Here is a 17,241-nt window from a genome sequence, read left to right as displayed (position 1 = left end):
TCTTCTCCAGTGTATTTCCTCTCAGTAAACAAATGATGAAATAACTGAGGGACCGGGCAGGTTCACTTGCTGTTACTTGATAGCCAAATCTACGAATCTTTAAAGCCATATGAAAGGAATTTGTAAACTGCAGAGAAACTGAGCTTCAAGAACATCAAAAGGTTATTTTACCTCTTTTCCCCATGCTGAAAAATATCCAGAACAATCAGATTGTTCATAATTTTATTAGTCTTACAACGACCAGTGGCTGCAAACGATTAAATCTAAATATGTACTCAAAATCCCACAGATATCTTTACTACAAATTTAGCCATATTCTGTGGGGATTTCCTATTACACACAGAACAATTAAATCCTGTTCTATAACCCTTAGGTACAGGACAAGGAGATAGCCCTCTCTCACCAATGTCCAAGGTGGTACTTTGCTGTTTTAAATTTTGTTCATTCATTTCAGATCTTTCCCAAGACACTGGTAAAGTATCTTGCGTCAATGAAGGCCCCATGCCACAGCAACTCCTGTTTTTAACCCATTCTTACAGTCTTTACAACCCACAAGAGAATTGGCATTGCTGTGCCATAAATTTGGCAGATTAGCCAGTGGCTAACTGGCTGAATAGCACTGTGAATTGTCACTTCTAGTCGGTAAGCTGGTGCACACTGTGTCACTGGAAACTCAATGAACTGCAAACGTATTCCCGAAGAGGTGCTCTCTCCTTGGGCCTCTGTGCCATGCCCTTGAAGAATGCTAAAAGCTGTTTAACTAAGATATGGCCTACTAAAAAATGTTGTGTCATCAGGAGATAAATGGGAAACCTGCATTTTAAAAATCAAAAGACACTGTGAAAAGCACTTGCATTTCACCACAGGCACCTGAGGATTCTTTACAAGTTGCTTCTTTGCTTTGATATTATACTTTATCATGTAACTTGGCTTAAAAAGAGGGAAAGAACACTTAGGGTTTCATCATCACGGTTTCTTCACGAATTTATAAAATGCGAAATACTTTACAAACTGCCTCCCTCTTGCCTTTTTCAACTGTTTCTCCCTTGGACTGCACTCCCTGGAAGGGATTTTAATATAGCTTGGACCGTCGACGCCTTTCGACTGATAACCCTAGTGAACGGCTGCGGGCTGTGCGTCAAGGACTTGTTTCCTCCTCCTCCTCCTGCAGAACAGGTTTCCCAAGGGCCAGATCCGATGCGGGGTGAGAATGTGAAGCACAGCTTTATGCACAGCCCTGTGCGGCCCAAGGTTACCCTGGCGCAACCCAGCGCGGGGGCTCCCCCAGGGCCAGGGGGCACCGGCAGGCCGGGCTGCGCCACGCACCAAGGAACGGGCAGCTGCGGGAAGCCCCAAACCCGCACCCGCTGGCTCCTGCCAGCGCCGTCTGCTCTCGTCCCGGCACGCCCACTCCGGGAAAACCCTCGGGGCTCCGTATTCCTTTAGGGACTGTCCCTTCTCGGGATATGGGGGGCGGCAGCAGCAGTCGGGAGCCCGAGGCGCTGTCACGGCAGGGCAAGATGGCGCCGGAGCGTGCGCGCGCGGCCATGGCCGTTGAGCGCGCAGCCCCTCGCGCCCGCGGCGGCACGAGCGGCGCCGCCGCACCGGCTCCCCCGCCCCGCCGGCGCCGCCGCGTCACGTGAGCGCGCCTCGCCCCCGCCCCCCCGCGCGCCGGGCGTGACGCAGCGCGGCGGATCTACGGCGCGCCACTGGTGACACGGCTCAGCACAAGCGGAGGCGCTCGGCTCCCCCCGCGCGGTAAGCGCTGCCCGCCGCGGCGCGGCCGGCCCGTCCCGCCGCCCAGCGGCGCGGGGCGAGCCGCTGCCTCGGCCCTCGCGAGGGGGGCTCACGGGGTCGCCGCGTCGCCGTCTCCCCTCGGGCTTTTTGGGCCTCTGCGCTGCCGTCGTTTTTTTTTTTTTTTTTTCGGGTGGGCAGGCGAGCGGGTTGTGGCGCACCATCCGAGCCAATCCCGTGCCTGCTTCCTCCCAAGCTGCTTGCCGATTGGCCGGGGCGCTGAGGGCGGGAAGAGCGCCTCTGGCGCTCACTGGCTGCCGCAGCCGGCCCTGGGGGTCGTCCCTTCCGCTGTGCCGCAGGCGGGCGGTGGCGGTGACAGGAGAGGGAGAGAGCACGGGCGAGGGCAGTGGGGACGGCGGGAGGCACAGAGAGAGAAACGGGCAGGGCGGGACCCGCGCGAGCGGCCACCGCGGTGCGCGGTTCCGGCTGGCGCGTGCTCCGGGCTCCTCCCCTGTTCCTGTGTCCCCCCCCCCCCCCCCTCCGCCCAGCTCCCCTCAGGCCGGTGCGCACGCGTGGGGCCCGGCCGGGCGCGGCTACGGCCTGAGGGGACGGCGGGGCACGGCGGGGTACGGCGACGGCGGTGGGTGCCGGGCCCGTGGAGCCGCCGCCCCGCAGGGACGGCCCCGGGCGGCGCCCCCGACCCGCCGAGCCGGGAGTGATGGCGCGGTGGCGGCTGCGCAGGCGCGGCGGGGCGGGGTCGGTCCGGGGAGGGCGCTCGGGAGTGGCGGCGTGCGGGGTTTCGCGATGCCCGGTATGGTTTCAGCCGCCCGAACCTCCCGTTTCTTACTTCCCCCTCCTTTCCCGAAGGTTGCTGTAGAATGAGCTTTGAGAAGTGCAGCGGTTGACGGTGAGGGACGGACACAGGTGACTGTAGGAGCTCTGTACGTGGCTCTTGTATGGGATAAAGGAAGGGTTGTTGCTACTTTCCCTTTATTCTGCTTCAGTCACCAGGCAGAGCAGTCACTGAATTACAGAAGTAGGATGGAAAGGACCTCTGATTCAGTGAACGCCATTTCGTGTGCCACATCCAGTCTTTCATTGAACACCTTCAGGGACAGTGACTCCATCACCTCCCTGAGCCGTCCATTCCAAAGTCTAATCACACTTTGATGCCCAGCCTAAACTTCCCCTGGTGCAGCTTAAGGTTTTTGTCCTCTCAAGCTGTTGCCTGGGAGAAGATGCTGACCCACACCTGGCCTCACCCTACTATAAGGCGGTTGTAGAGAATGATAAGATCTCCCTTGAGCCTCCTCCCCGCTGAACAATCCCAGCTCCCTCAGCTATTCCTCACAGGAATACTGCCCTCCTCTGGAGGTCGGGCTCTTGAATCATGAGCACCTCCTGTGCTCTCACAGTCTTCTGATTTTCAACGTGGCTTTGATCTAAGGAGTCAGAGTACACCCCTAGGGAACCTGTCAGATGGTGGCAGGGAAAGCAAGTTCCCATAAACAACACAGAAATGTTGATACAATTCTGAGGGTGTGTGTCTGTCTTCAGAAGGAAAGGTCATTAAACCAGAACTGCTGGGTGGGCTTTGAGGGATAGGTTATTATCTGCATGTCCTTTATATAGAGGAAATTGTTTAGTGTGAGGGTGGAAAGGCACTGGCAGAGGTTGCCCAAAGAGGCTGTGTGTGCCCCATCCCTGGAACTGTTCCAAGGCCAGGTTGGATATGAGACTGAGCAGCTCCTCTTGCAGAACGTGTTGGCACTAGGTGATCTTTGAAGTCCCTTCCAACCCAAGCTTTTCTATGAGTCTGTGTCCTGTCCTGTTTACTTTGAGCTGCGAAAGGTTTCCTGTTGCTCCTTCAACTAACTATTGTGGCCTGTGGACCATAATGTTAATATTAAATGTAATGTTAGTTAGGGGAAGGAAAAAACATTTGTGATCTGAATGCTGTAGCTAGTAGTGATCTTAGAGTTTATAAAGTTAAAGGTTTTGTTTCTGTTTTCCTGTGTCCTCTTTGCTCCTTTGTGTAGTTGTTCAGATGCAGACTCACAAGACTTTGGCTTTGTCACGTGCTCGTGCTCATCTGTATGATACTAAGGATGGTGGTAACACCTAGGGAGTGGTAAATAATGGGAATCCCAAAGGGCAGGGGTAAGAGTGGCAGTGGTGGATTTTCTGGTGGTGAGAAACCACAGCAGACTAACATACAATTTAAACACTGGATGCAATTCCCTGTGATTCTCACCTTAATACCCCAAAGGCGTGGCATGTGAAGACTATAAATTTTCCATTCCTGTATCAGAGCATGAGTGATCAAGATGTTTGTATGAGGCTGGAGCTTTGGATGTTGGGATCTATATTTTTCCCAGGTCACACCTCTTCATGAAAGATGAAGACAATTACAGGCTTCAGTTGGGTCTCTCTTGCAATCTTCTACACTATTCACAGCAAGTTACATTCATCATGGAAGTAACATTGCAGTCATTCCGTCCTTATTTCATAAATTATCTCAGCATGGACATATAATCAGATTGTAGCTTTTATATATAAAATATGGAGCCTGGCAGTAATTGTATAATCCATACATTTTAGAAAAAGTTAAATGCACTGATGTGACAGGATGATGATGGACTGTGACTTTTTCAGTATGTTCAAACATGTCAGTTTTATTAGCATTTTGGGAAATATAATTTAAATGACTTGAGTTAAATCCTTTACTATCATTTTTCTGTAGGAACTACTGTATAGTAACAGCATCAGAGATTTCTAATTTATTTGCATGAGAGTTTTCTTTGTTAGAAATGCTTTTAAAACTTAACCTGTGTTGTCTCTGTAGAAACACATTACTTGGAGAAAAAATGTGTGTGAAGATGTCAGTCACAGTATTTCACTAAACCCAACCTTTTGTAGTGAAGAACAGCATTTTCTTGTTAATGTGCACAACATTAGAATGAGATGGCTTTGCTTTGCCTATTTCTTTTTCCAATTTTTTGAATGTGTACAGTGTTGAGGTTTTGTGCATGAGATGGAACTTACAGACACACTGGCACATGAAATGTGGTTGAACTGGAATTGTTTGGTGGCTCCTATGTTAGAATTTCCTAATGTGATTTAGAATTTAAATATTCTCTTCCTCAGCAAAACAGAAAGGTTTCATTGGATGGATGATCCCACTAGTCAAATAAAAACACTGGTTTCAGATACACTTGGTCTAGTCATTCATTGAAATTAATGCCTTGGTATTATGGTGCATGTTAAAGGTACTAAAAAGTTGACCTTTTAGATTGAAATCTGGAGCATAACTTACTCTTTTGAAAGCTTGGGAAGAAAGACAAGATGATGTGATCTGTGGCTGTGTTTCCTTCAGCTGTTCTCAGATCCAGACATGCAGTGGAGTGGTCTCTCCTGTGCTCTGTTGTGTGAGCTGTAGGAGGGTTGGGGGGTAGGATGGTTGGGACGGACGGAGACGAGAGATCTCTGCAGCCGGGTTGTGGAACTTGTGGTTTATTGCAAAGGGCCTGGGTACAGGGAGCTGCTCGGAGCGGCCTGAGAGAAGAGAGGGGTAGAGAGGATGAGGAGGGTAAGAGAGCAAGAGGGTAAGAGCATAAGGGCGTAAAAAAGGTAAGAGAGTCAAAAGGGTAAGAGAGCAAAGGCGTAAGAGAGTGAGGTTCCTGTTACAATACAATAAATCTTCTGTGTTGAATATTTGAATTCTCACTAACGAATCTAGTACAATATACAAATCCTATAGCATTTACATACAGCCTATAAGAATCATTACATTACCATACTGTGTTACATTTTAAACCCTAAAAACTACTTTTTGGACCCCTTCTGCCAAGCTAGTAGGGCCTGCTCTGACCCTTGGACCTGTCTGCAATAAGAGGGTATTGTTTCATCAAAAGGGGATTACCTTCAGTCGGCCACACCATTGTCTTCCAGTTGTTCAGTAACTAAGGTATCTCAAAGCTTGCTTTCATTTCAGTCTTGTTTATAATTTCTATATTCTCAAAATCTTTTGCCAGGCAATCATATTTATAAGGCTTTCCTGTTTCATCTTCCCCAACATGAGGAGTCAAGTGGAAGTGGTGCTTTCACTTTGACAGATTGTCAGCAGCTGCCCAGCTCAGCATTTGTGGTTATTTTTCTACCCCAGGAAGATCTTGCTTTGTGTTGGCCTTGCCACCTTGGGGTAGCACAGCCACCCAGCGCTGCCACTGCTGCCCAAGGTGCAGCCACATCACTGCAGCCTTGGCCAGCAGCAGCCCAGGCATGGAGGCACTGCTCCTGCTGTGCACCAGGAGTGGAAGGAGCAGAAGCAATGACAGCAGTTCTTGGTGGACACAAAGGCATGAAGGAAATGAGCACTGTGCCTCACCAGTGATCACAGAATCAACTAGAGTTCTTTCTCAAAAGACGTTTGGGATCAAGTCCAGTCTCTGACCCAGCACCACGTCAGTTAGACCATGGCACTAAGTGCTGAGTTCTGTCTTTCCTTAAACACCTCCAGGGACAGTGTCTCCATCACCTCCCTGAGCAGTCCATTCCAAGAGCTAATCACAAAACTCTTCCTCATGTGCAGCCTAAACTCCCCCTGGTGCAGCTTAAGACTTGTGCTCTCGTGTCCTGGCACTGGTGGCCTGGGAGAAGAGGCCAACTTCTCTCAGGCAAGTATGTTTAGTAGTAACAAGCATAGGGTTGTCAACATGGTTGTCTTGGAGAGAATGTGTTAGGAGTAGGGTTGCATGGGACCTGGCACTGCAAGATGCTTAAATCTTGCCTGACCCGTGGTGTCAAAGTTCATGCAAAATCTCTCCGGTAACATCAGAGTGATTGTATCTTTGGTCTGTTTGCTTTTGCAGTGGACATTCTTACATGGTTACACAAACGTGTATGAAAATTTAAATATGCCTATACATCTAAACTGTAACTTTTAAATTTTTTGGTCATTATGGGCTATGTAAACATATAAATGGAGATTGTTTGTTAGCATGTGTGTATAAAACTAGTGAAGAAGCAAAAAATGTTAAAAAATGTTCCTGTAATTTCCAATTTCTCGCCTGCAGAAGTTCTAAAGATAACTTTTTGCTTTGCAGAAAGGAGTTGTATGTTTAAAACAGGAATCATACATGCTTTCCTGCTCTGCAGTTGTGAATGCCATTAGTCCTGTTTCTGCCATCTGCCAGAGAAGAGTCAGTACTTACAGGACAGTCTGTAGCCTATTGTAGGTGTTTATGTTAAATGTATGTGAAAGTTTTCATATTTTACTTAATCTCAGTTCTTCAACATGAGAAGACAAAAAAAAAGTTGTATCCCAAACTTATGTCAGCAGTCTATAGCTTAATAGCAGAAAGAAGCCTAGCTATCTTTTTCCTCAGTAAGGAAAAGAAAATTGCAGTACCTACTACCCAGTTCACACACATCCTTACAAAGAAGGAAATTACCTAAATGCCTTTTAGAAACAGGCACTAATGATGTTCCAAAAGTAGAATGCTTGTTTGCATGATTGTAACTGCTTTCCAGTCCTCTGTTAGCAGAGCTGTTGATTGCTAAATATTTTTTGTTTTGTTTTGTTTTGTTTGCTTGTTCTACACGAGGCTGACCTTTCTTCTCTGTAGTGTGGCCTACTACTGAACTACTGTCTGTATGGGTTTTGTTTAAGGGGGCTGTGAGACTATGAGCGTTTTAGGCTTTTTGATCCTTAGTGGTGCAGGCATAAATTTTAATTGCCTCTGCCTTTCTGAGTCCAGACATACAAGTTGGTACGTGTGTGTGATGTATGCAGTGGCCCAGGGGGAGGTGTACAGGATCAGTGTATAGATCTGAATGTGTACATCTCTATAGGTTATATTTTGCTACAAGTGCATATATAGATGTTTTTCTAGCTGTTATTTCTTTCTCTCACTGTAGTTATAAAGTTTCTTGCTGTTCTTAGCCCCATCTTTACAATTTCGAAAGTTCTTCTCAAAAATACAGGTAACATGACATAAAAAATACATATAAATATTAAAATCCACTGGAATTACAAGGGGTAACAAAACTTACTGGAATGGTAACACTAAGTAATCATTTCACATGGAAATCATCATTTCATGTGATTTTTTTTTTTAATGGAATCCATACAGTTACCTGGTTATATAAGCTTTTCTGTAGGAAACACTCCAGCAAGAAGTTTGAGAACATTCAAGAGGAGTTAGTGGAGGTCCTGACAGGAGTTTTGATTTAATCAGACTGTTGTGTTGCCATTTGGATGGCCTCAAGAGCTTTGGTATGGCTTTATATATGTGAGCTCTCTCTTTAGTCAGGTTTTCAAGCTTGGGCTCACTCTGGAAGAGGCTGTGACCTTCACCTGTTTCCATTCAATGGGTTGGATTGGATTTATTTAAACGTTTGCTGTAGACGTTTGCTGTGAACATGAGACAGTCCATGCAGAGTTGGCTTTGGCACTCCTAATCAGGAGGAGACTTACTTTATCTGCCCTGATGGTGTCTAGCATGTTGGCACCCCCCTCTTCTGTGCTGGAGGGAGAAGCAGGGACAGGCATGACCTTTCCATCTTGGTTCACATGTGGAGGGATCAGACTTGCTGCTCTTGTAGTGCCTGTAGGGTTGGTGCCTCTGGAAAGCCCTGTGCTGGCTGCGTGTGCTGTAGCTGAGTCTCATCCTGCTGTGTGCCCAGAGCTCACTGGGTGTGCCAGGCTTTCCTGCTCAGTGTTCTGCAGCCCTGCAGGACTCTGTGTGACTGACAAATGTCAGGTTTCCTGGTTTCCATGCTTCTGAGGAGTTCCTGGGATAGCCTGCATCTATGCACATCTTTCTGCACAATAGCCACGGCATAGGAATATGGCAAAGGAATATGGCAGTTCTGCATTTTGCAATGACACGTGGTCTTTTAACATGGAGAAAGAAATTCCAGTTGCATGCTTGTATTCCACTGAATATTTAAGTGACATTGAATATTTAAGTTGGATTGTTCCAAGTCCTTGAGAAAAGGATAGCAAACTCCATATCTTCAGTGAAGGCAAAATGTTGCATTTTCCTGGTTCCTTGGTGTGTAACATGCTTTCTGCAGGGATGTATTGACATTGAATTTGGGACACTGAATACACTGTCAGGTCAGCAGTGATCCTTGTGTTTTGTTTATTTGTTTGATATGTTGCTTTTGTCTTCTTCTTTTAATTTTCAATGCCTGTGAAGTAAAGGCTGTTTCTTTCCATGCTTCCCATGTGAGGCAAACTGAGGTTTACCTTTTACCTTAATCTTTAAAGGGAAGATTATTCTTGGGTTTTGTCATATAAATTGCTAATAGGATATACATTTCTGAAAAGTCAGAATGGATAAATATAAAATCTAAAAGCATTGATAAACTGCAGCTTGTTTGTTTGCTTTGGCATCTCCAGAATAAAGTGCAATGAATATCAAAAATTACTAGTTCAGCATGTGTGTTCTTTACTGGGCAAAGCCTGGCTGTTACAAGACAGAGCTAATTTTTTTTTTTTTTATTGGAGCCAGTGGTAGCACAACATGTAAGTTCAAAGATACAGTACATAAAGATGTTTTCTGGATGTTGTCTTCAGAATCTGCCAACTTAGTTTCTGTTGTTCTGAGTTTTATTGGTACAACAATGGACTGATTTGAATTGCATTTGTTTTGTTTTCCCTGCCTGTTGTTCGCATTTTCATTTTAAATTATTTACAAGTCTGAAGCTTGAAGATGAGAGCCTAATGAATGCTTTTAAAAATAAAACCATCTTCTTTAAGCATGTTATGCTTCATGTTTTGAATTTATAACCCAAGCCTTAATGAATAGTTTCCTAGTTGCTCTCATCTTAGAATTTATGAGCTGTCCTATTTACAAGTCCTACCTATACAATGGAAAGATAATTCCTGTTTACCTCAAATAAACTGTTCTTGTTAACAAGCTTAAACTGTTAATTAGGAATAATATGGCAATGAATACTATGTCAAACCTTTTAGCAAGAATGTGGAGATGCAATATTCAGTTGTTGAGCCTTTTTCTGGTACATTCCATAATGTAAGAATACAGAGTGTTGTGGTTTTTGCTGTCTCATATATGTATCAGGTTAATAAACAGTATTTTAGGGAGAAATTATGGCATATAGGTCCTCACAGAAGCAGGTTGATTTCTGCCCTACATTTAGGATGGCATCTTGGTGTCCATGTACTGTGATACTGCTAAAAGCCTCTTTGCTGCAAGGCTTCAGATAGATGGCAGACATGTGAAGAACCCTTGTGACTTCATGCTTATGTCCAGGTAGTATTTTTTAGCAGATAAATTATTCTTCTGAAAAAACCAACAGGGATAGCAGTAGTTGCTTTGAGTGTACATTAATGTAATTTAATCAGGAAGGAAAGAAAACCTGGGACTAGAATTTGATGTTATTTACCTGACTATAAGTCAGAATTTTTCCATTTAGTTTAACAGAATTTTTTCAATTTGTGTCAAAATGATCAAAATCAGAACCTGACACAACCTCCCCATTTTATAATTTTTGCATACAAAACCAAAGAAATAAAATCGGATTTCTAATTTTTTTTGTCCAAATCCTACCTCAAAAAACAGATTGGTTCTTGAGTAGAGGTTTTGCAATACAGTGTTGTTACTTGTTGGTACTGGAACTTGGCAGATATAAGAAAAAAACTACCTTTTTTTTCTTTAGCTGTTTCTCATTAGGCTTTGAGTGTTAAAAATGCAGACTTGTGAATGTGAGTGCCATTCTAAATCTAAGTAGCTCAGAAATTCTTGACAAGAATTGCTTTGACTTCTTTGTGAGTGCCTCTGATATCTGCAGAGGGTTGTTCCCTGTCTCCTTTCCTTTGTGTCACCCAAGGAGTTTGCAACAGGGATGGCAACCTGAGGAGGGAGGGGGAGGAAGAGACTGAAGAGAAAGTTGACAAAGGTTTGGCATTGACCTCAGCTGCTCTGCAGCAGGCATCTTGACACAGGAGCTCCTTCTGTCAAGCCCCAAAACATTCTTCTGGGCACAAGGTCATTGGGCACGGAAGGTGTTGTTTGGAGAGGACAAGCGAAAACCTGACCCTGCATTTTGCTACCTCTGGTCAGGCTATTCAGGTTCCATTTCCAGGAAAATAACGTGCTGGTGGAGATGGACTTGCAGGAATGCTTTCTCTTCTTCTTCATTCACATCATCATGATTTCAGTGAAGTGTAATTTTGGGAAAGAGTGTTAAATAAACTTTTATTTCAGAGAATGCCTGCCTTTGTACTTTGTATGCCAAGGGTATTTACCCTTTAAAGGGGATGGGTTTCTGAGGAGGTGACTTACAGGCAGAGGCAGTACATTAGGTCAGCTACGATAAAGGGAGAAGTAGGAGAGCTTTCAGGCACACAAGCTTGTCTTTGTATGTGCTGCTGGTACCAAGGTAATTAAAATATATTTATGGGCTCAAATAATATTTTATTTATACATTTGTTGTAAGTACTCAAAGGTCTTTAGTCTTGCCAATAGAGAGTTTTGGGTGGCAATATAAGTGACAGTGGTTCAGTTGATGCCACTGTGGCCATGATTTCATTTTTACTTTATTTTTCTGTTATTTTTCATCCTTGTAAGTTATGTTTCTAAGCTCTATGGGATCTGTTTTGAGAGAAAAGAAATACTTCACATAATATTTAAATTTTGTTTGAATAAACCACCTAGAAAGCACAGGAAAAAATGAAAAGGTATATTCCCTAAAACAAAATCGCAGTAGGAATTTTGCATTATAAAAGATGATGTTCATAGTGCTGCATTTGTTTAAACCGTCAGAATTGGAAAGCATAAATAATTACATAATTTCACACTTTCCAGTGAAGTCAGACCCTGATTAAGAAGTTGACAGCCTGAAAGAGTCTGCACTTTGACAGTGATGTCTGTATTCCCTCAATTTGTAGCAACTGCATCTAGGAAAACAAACTGAGCTTTATTCCCTTTACTTTGAATGAGAACCCTTATTGACAAAGGGAGAATATTCTTTTTATTAAAAGTTTTCATACTTTAAATGCACAGATATTTCAGCTTTTCTGCTTTCAGCTAGCCTATATTTTGCTGATACCAGGTCTTCTTGCTGTCTTGGTTCTCACTGTCTTTCAGTATGTTTGATATTCATATTTCTTTTTTATTCCTTCTTCCTTGCTGTGCTTTTTTTCTTCCTTTTCTTAAACAAATAGACAATATGGTAATATGAAGTCTAATAGGAAAAAGGCATTGTTTAACTCAGTTGGGGTATTACTAATCCAGTCACCAAATGTAACCATAACACAGCATGCATTTTAATTATTAAATATAATGGAAACTTTGCATTTTAAATCTAGAGCTATAAACCACTTGTTTGAAAATGCACAGTTCAGTGTTATGATTTTAGTTTGTAGTGAATTACAGGGCAGTATTCTTTGATCAGTTATTACAAGCTGAAGATTAGTAGCATTCAGTGCTTGTGTTAATTTTTAGAGTACATATAGGAGTCACTGCAGGTCAAACTGAAGCTCAGTCATGTATATTTTTAATGATTTAGTGAGCTGACTGGATCAAGCATTGTTAAAGTGTGTGGCTAATACAGTCATGCCAGTCATTCCAAATAGGGGTAATTTAAAGTCACATTTTGAGGACAGTATTCCTCCAAATTTTAGTACTGTGTAAAATATGCTTTAAATTTAAAAACCATTTTGTTGGGGTTTTGCTTCTAGAAATGTTTGTTTGACTAGTTCTTGAAAGCACTCCCAATGATTTTTTTTATGACCTTCCACTGAATAAGAGCAGCCAGGTAGAACAATTAATAAATGTTTTCCTGTGTTTGTTCAATAGATATTTTTGTAATGAATACATTTTGATAATAAATTCTAATAAGTACAGTGAATTCAAATGAAATAATCTCATAGTCAGTACATTTTTTGACATGAAGTATAAAACTATTCCTAGAGTGAATATGGATTTTAGTGACTTCATGAAAGATTCCTAATCCCTGCATGAGACATGCAGGCCTGAACAGGCTCTGTTTTTGGGACTGGTGGACACCAAGTTTTGGAGCAGCTGCAGTAGGTTAGAAGTAGGAGGCTTTGCTGGGGTGCTCACACTGCAGGCGTGCCCCAGGTACAAGAATGAGGCTTCTCAGGTTTGTGAGCAGTGAATGATGTGGTAGCAGCTCTGCAGAGTCAGTGGCTTTTCTCTCGGTTGCCATATTTAGCAGCTCTTGTTTTCTGGGCTTAGGACTTGTGTTTGCTGTTTTTCTCTAGCTTAGGGCTGTCTCATGCTGGTTGAGAAGCTAACATACCAGGCTGATACAGACATTAATGATTTTGGAATGTTGAATTTTGGGAATTAAGTGCAGATTTTGTGCCATGAGACCATCCGATCCTTTAGAGGATGCTTGCTGCTTGGTTCAGCCATTCCTTTCCCTTTTTATTTTTTCCTGTTGGTGATCTGACATAAATTCCATTCACTGGTAACTGATATTGTATTTGCAGCCTTTGCTCTTTGAGTCTCAAGTTTTAAGGATATGTTTGCCTTAGAGCGCCAATCTTCTCATTCTTTCTCTTGTTCCTCGTTGTTTGTCTCTATTGCAAATCAAGCTATATCAAAATAATGAATGATATCAATGTCTAATAGATCCCTAAAATTCATACTTTGTAGTTCATTTTGCTCATTTACCTTTTTTGAGTGTGTGGCAGGAGGGTGTGCAGGTAATATCTTTCTGCTGTGTTTGGTTTTTTTAATGCATATTTTGGAAATATCCTCTGCTGTCTGTGTGTGCCAGATTAATCTAGTCCACTAAAAGGTCTTCCTTATGAAAGTTTTTTGAAACTGACTACCTTCAAGCCTGAATCGCTGTAGAGAACCAATGATTTATAAACATTGCTTATTTGTATTGTTGTGGGAATTGGTTGCAATACATATACATAGTCCTCATGGGCTTTAGTTAAAGAATTGCCAAGAGAGAGACTTTTCTGGTGAATAAACTTATCTGAAGACTAAATAAAGGCTATGTTTGAACACGTGGCCTTGGTGGTCTCCTCTAAGCAAGAGTGCAGCATCTCCTGGGGCACATGGGAGCATCTCTGGACTTCAGGTCTTTGCCAGCTTCCCTGGTGCTCCTGAGACAGTGTCTGCAGGCATCTACCTGGTGTAGCTTGGTTGTTGCTCCTGCCAGCTCATCCAACTCACCACTTGCACTATGAGAACCAATGCAGGGTTTTACTCCTTTGCTGCTTTTTTTCTATTCCTTTCAGACTGTAAAATGGGGACTCTGAAAATGAAGGTAAATTTTGCTGTTGTGCTCCCGGAAAAAGCTGAAAGTAAGATATTGCTAGCAGGAAATAGTGTAGGTTGTAGCTTGCATCTTTAGGTCGTAGGTTGTTTGTCTCTTGTTGCCTTATTTCATGCTTCATTTTGGAATCTGCCATCTTATGTATGAATTGTTTTCCATGCTGTCTTAAATAAGACCCTTTTAATCTTTGTGTGAATTTCTGATGGTTTTTATCTGCCTTTATTTTTCTATTCAGTTTTCATTGCACTATATGTTGTCCACTCTCCAGTTCTTGAATTCTGAAGTCTTACATATTTTAATCGTGAGAACCCTGTTTTTACTGGCTGTTTTGTTTATTTGTCATTTTTAAGATGTGCTAATGTGCTTTGTCTTGTCTCTCCTCTGACAAAGGTGATTTTAATGCTGTTTGCTATTCTCACTTATTTTCCATTAGTCCAATTCCCAGCTGTACAGCTGACTTCAGGAGGCAGCAGTAGGATAAGACAGCCATGCCTGGGAGGTCAGGAGCAGCTGGAGGCCAGTACTTGGCTCCCATCTGCCCAGGGGCTCTGGTGCAGCCAGCTGACCATCTCCCAGTGGTTCTTCAGGGGATGAGGTGGGAAGATGGGGCTGAATTAACAGATGGCTCCTACCAACTGATTTAACTGGCCAAGAGTTAAAATTCTTAGTCTAATTGCTTTGCCCCTTCTCTCACATTCTTTCTTGCCTTCCTTCTAAAAAAGATTTTTTTTTAATTTGTAAAAGGAAAAGTATACCAACTTTTACATATGAAGTGGATTTTTACAGCTGAGGTATAAATTCCAAAAACTAGGTGGTTCATAATGGAAACACTTATGAGGGAGAGAGGAGGGCACATTATATAATACATATGTAACCTTTTTTCCCCTCTCTTTAGTGAATAGACCGTTTAAACTAAATTAAGTAAAGGATATAAATTCTGTTGTTTCAGTTTTTAATATTTCATGGCTGATTTTATAGATAAAAGTTACATTTAATAATAAATATGAAGAAGAATTTATTCAGCCTGTTCTAGTTTGATATGGAACAGCAAATCCCATTTCTCTGTAGCTGTAAAGAAAATTCATTATAATGTCTTTGATTGTAAGAGATGTCTTCATTGTGATTAGTTACACTGATAATAAAACAATCTTTTTACAAATGGCACAAGATACATGAGATCTCATGTGTCTGCCTTTTAATAGTATTGAATGTGTGCATTTGCTACCTTTATTCTGTAGTCCTTTAATTTATAACTGGGCACTTTTAAATTCTACAATTTATTAAAAATAATCTAATCTAATTTAATTTTTCTATTGAAGCATTCAGAGAGTGAGTTATTAATGCAACTAAGCATTGTTAATTGTTGAGCTTTCAAAAAATAAACTAACTTTAATTAAAAAGAATTGGGCTTATTTCATTTTATCTAATACTGAATAACGAGTTTAAAACACAGATAGTGGCATGAAGATGCCTAGGTAAAAAGCTGTCTTGATGGCAGGGCCCAAAGAGCGGTGGTGAATGGAGTTACATCCAGCTGATGGCTGGTCACCAGTGGTGTTCTCCAGGGCTCAGTACTGGGGCTGGTTCTGTTTAATATCTTTATCAATGATCTGGACAAGAGGATCGAGTGCACTTTCAGTCATTTTGCAGACAACACTGAGCTGGCCAGGAGTGTTGATCTGCTGGAAGGCAGGAAGGCTCTGCAGAGGGATCTGGACAGGCTGGATCAATGGGTTGGGGCCATTTTGTGAGGTCCAACAAGGCCAAGTGTTGGGTCCTGCTCCTGGGTCATGAAAAACCCCAGGCAGCACTACAGGCTGGGGGCAGAGTGGCTGGAAAGCTGCTGGTGGAAATGACTGGGAGTGCTGAGTGACAGTGGCTGAGCAAGAGCCAGAGTGTGCCCAGGTGGCCAAGGAGACCAATGGCTCCCTGGCCTGTGTTGGGAATAGTGTGGCCAGCAGGAGCAGAACAGGGATTGTCCCCCTGTACTCAGCGCTGCTGAGGCTGCACCTTGACTCCTGTGTTCAGGTTTGGTCCACTCACATCAACAAAGACATTGAGGTGCTGGGGTGTGTCCAGAGAACGGCAGTGGAGCTGGTGGGGGGTCTGGAGCACAAGTCTTGTGAGGAGCTGGGGTTGTGTAGCCTGAGAAAAGGAGACTCAGGGGAGACCTTAATACTCTCTATAAGTACCTGAGAGGAAGCTGTGGCCAGGTGGGGGTTGGTCTCTTCTCCCAAGTAACAAGTGACAGGACAAGTGGAAATGGCCTCAAGTTGCACTGGGGGAGGTTTAGATTGGATTTACAAAAAATGCCTTTACTGAAAGGGTTCTCAAGCCCTGAAACCCATGAAAGGGGTGGAGCTTAGCCTCCTTGGAAGTATTTAAAAGACATGTGGATGTGGGACTTCACATGTTTTAGTGGTGAACTTGGCAGTGCTGGGTTAACAGTTCGACTTAAGGAACATGGTCTTTCCCAACCTAAACAATTCTATGATTTAGGGAGAGGGAAAATTTTGTGAGAGATTCATTAAAAGGGGTAATAATTTATTTTTTCCATTGTACATGAACCCAATAATACTTAGATGTCCTTAACACAGTAGTACAGAATGAGATTGATGAGAAAAGTGTAATGGTTGTAATAAGATCCTTTACATATTTACATTGCTATGATTTGTGCTGTTACAGTGGTTCAACCAGGGAAATTTTCTGTATTGTTTAGTATGTGGAAATAATATCAGATATTAAATCCTGGGAAAGTGGTGCATTTGCTCCAAAACTTTACATTGTAAAATGAAATTGTATTTTGAATTGTAAAATGGAATTGCAGGGTCACTGTTAGAAGTGAATTCCTTTCCTGTTTCATGTAAAAAGAATTTGGTGCTTTAAGATGAGAAAGGCTGCTTAGCTGACAAAACAGAAGTTGCATTTGATTATCAAGGACTCATGGAATTGACTAGAAAGTGAAAGTCTGTATGATAGCTCTTGGGGAAAAATAGGATGTGATGCTCAAGTCTTCTAGAAAATTCATGGTGGAACAGCACACTTAATGTTAGATCTCACTGTAGAAGACATAAACCAACATTTTTGCTCTGTTAACAGTAAGGTTTAATTTGACACTGTTGTCTCTTTTCCATCGATGATAACAGGTAGGAAAAGAGTTAACTTGTAAAAGTTTTTCCCAGGGTGAATACTAGAAAAATGACTGTTGATGACTTAAAC

At 42.9% G+C, this 17,241-nt stretch overlaps 1 protein-coding gene across 1 annotated transcript in view; it reads left to right on the top strand.

Annotated features, from left to right (window-relative positions):
• Positions 1-1,695: 1,695 nt before the first annotated feature.
• Positions 1,696-17,241, top strand: part of ZNF407 (zinc finger protein 407) — a 335,549-nt gene continuing 320,003 nt past the window's right edge. The window contains exon 1 of the mRNA XM_058805216.1: positions 1,696-1,758. The gene's annotated coding sequence lies outside the window, so the exon portion shown is untranslated. The remainder of the gene's footprint in view (positions 1,759-17,241) is intronic.

This window comes from Ammospiza caudacuta, chromosome 1, assembly GCF_027887145.1.
Source record: "Ammospiza caudacuta isolate bAmmCau1 chromosome 1, bAmmCau1.pri, whole genome shotgun sequence".
NCBI classification, from domain to species: domain Eukaryota; kingdom Metazoa; phylum Chordata; class Aves; order Passeriformes; family Passerellidae; genus Ammospiza; species Ammospiza caudacuta.
This window is presented reverse-complemented; position numbering and strand designations above follow the sequence as displayed.